The sequence below is a fragment of the Laccaria bicolor genome, genomic scaffold, assembly GCF_000143565.1.
Source record: "Laccaria bicolor S238N-H82 LACBIscaffold_3 genomic scaffold, whole genome shotgun sequence".
Classification (NCBI taxonomy): domain Eukaryota; kingdom Fungi; phylum Basidiomycota; class Agaricomycetes; order Agaricales; family Hydnangiaceae; genus Laccaria; species Laccaria bicolor.
In genome coordinates this window covers 437,550-440,233 of record NW_001889874.1, presented here as the reverse complement: position 1 = coordinate 440,233, position 2,684 = coordinate 437,550, and positions in this window count along the sequence as shown.

The following is a 2,684-nucleotide window of genomic DNA, read 5'->3' as shown; positions in this document are numbered from 1 at the left end:
GAATTCCACTGGATTCCAGTGGAATTCCTGTGGATTCCTGTGGATTCCTGTGGATTCCTCTGGAATTCCACAGGAATGACTGAATTCCTGCAGGAATAGGTGGGGCACTGTAAAGTACTGATAATATCCAAGAGATACAATTATTGAAAATGGCACTTCAGTCACCCATTTTTGGGTACCTATGAGGTACATCAATTCCTTGATTTAGGGTACCTTGGGGGTACCCATTCCGGGGTGGTATATGAGCTCCATACCAATACCATGGTACCATGGAATGGAAAACCCATACCATACCCCACTCATACCAATACCATGTTACCATACCATACCAATACCATGTCACCATACCATACCATGTCCTGTTATACCATACCAGATGGTATGATGTCACTTCATACCATCATACCAAAGCTGTCATAGGGTGTCTGGGGTCCGTTTCCAAAATATATAAATTATTTCTGCAGGCTGCAATACTGGTCCATTGGGTGCCATTTTTTGTGGGGTAAACTGACTGCAGCCAAACAGCTGGAGGCTTGTAGTCTGCTTTTCTGATATTCTCCTTGTATCTATCTAGGTAGATGGGGATATAGCTCAATGTTTCAGAGCAACTGAATTTAACCAAATAGCCATCATTCAGCCTTTGTCCCCTCCAGGGAATTATATGATGATGAAATACAAAGTGAGAAGAGGTTACACTGAGATGTCAGAATTCATGCCCAGGTTGTGTTTTAACTGAGCACAAAGTGCTCTGACTTTCCCTTTGACCAGCTTCAGTCATGTTCTCATCATAATGATATTCAACATTCTTTCCATATATCTGGGGACTCAACTATGTCTGACCATAGCCAACCTTAACATGTCCTCTCTTAAGACAATCTCAGTTTGCCTGAAACATCAGGTCTACCCCCATATACCTACATAGATAATAGGAGACTACAACATATCAGAAAAGCAGACCACAAACTTTTATAATGAAAAAAGCGGACACTACAAACCTTTGTAATGAAAAAAGCGCACACTACAAACCTTTGTAGTCCAAAAAATGCAAGACTACAAACTTTGTCATTAACACAACCAGAAGACTACAAACCTTTGTAATGAAAAAAGCGCACACTACAAACTTTTGTAGTCTAAAAAAGCGCACACTAGTAATTTTGTAGTGAACACAAGCAGAACACTACAAACATTTGTAATGAAAAAAGCGCACACTAGTAATTTTGTAGTGAACACAAGCAGAACACTACAAACATTTGTAATGAAAAAAGCGCACACTACAAACTTTTGTAGTCTAAAAAAGCGCACACTAGTAATTTTGTAGTGAACATAAGCAGAACACTACAAACATTTGTAATGAAAAAAGCGCACACTACAAACTTTTGTAGTCTAAAAAAGCGGAGACTACAAACTGAAGTGGTATTATGTAATGACTTTCCCAATTGGGAAATATGCGAACATCGTCATGAACAATGACAACACTAAGCTAGCCACTAACTCTTGTGGCCCAAAGAGCATGGGAAACAGTTCCCAACCTAAATGCGCACTGTGCCTGACATTAGGTGTGGCAGAAAAAAGTGTAACGCTTTTCCTGATTAGGAAATGGCCCAATTAGGAAATAGTGCGCACATCGTCATTAACAATGACAACACTAAGCTAGCCACTAACTCTTGTGGCCCAAAGAGCGTGGGAAACAGTTCCCAACCTAAATGCGCACTGTGCCTGACATTAGGTGTGGCAGAAAAAAGTGTAACGCTTTTCCCAATTAGGAAATGGCCCAATTAGGAAATAGTGCGCACATCAAAGCGCACACTACAAAGTTTTCTAACTAAGCTTGTCTTTTCTAATGAAAAAAGCGGACACTACAATTTTTGTAGCCTTACTTTGGTTAAAGCTATTGGTAAATATATGTAAACAAACTTCGAAATGAGGGTTTTCTGCCTTCCTCTGCATAGATTATGGTTCCTGTAATATTTTAAGCATCTATCCCATCAATCTCTTTTTCATTGAACATAGCCACACCTTCCATATTTAGAAATTCACACTGGATCCTGAGAACAGCACCTCAAACATCAAACAACATGGTATGGTATGGGAGTGGAGTACCATGGTATGGTATAAGGGTGCAATACCATGGTATGGTATGGGGGTGCAATACCATGGTATGGGGTGTTGTAAGCAAATCTCTGTATGGTATGATTCCATTCCCATGGTATGATCCCATTCCCATGGTATGGTATGATTCCATGCTCATGGTATGATTCCATGCTCATGGTATGATCCCATTCCCATGGTATGGTATGATTCCATGCTCATGGTATGATTCCATTTCCATGGTATGGTATGATTCCACCCCCATGGTATGATTCCATTTCCATGGTATGGTATGATTCCACCCCCATGGTATGATTCCATTTCCATGGTATGGTATGATTCCACCCCCATGGTATGATTCCATTTCCATGGTATGGTATGATTCCACCCCCATGGTATGATTCCATGCCCATGGTATGGTATGGTTCCATACTCATGGTATGATTCCATCTCTATTGTATGATTCTGAAGACATGTGGGATAAGGAATTGGCAATCTGTTCCAAGAGCATCTCCCAAGTTGCTCCCTCATAGGTGAATGTCCATAGCATTTGTTCATATTGCTGTCAATGTCATGGACTTCTTCACCATCCCTGA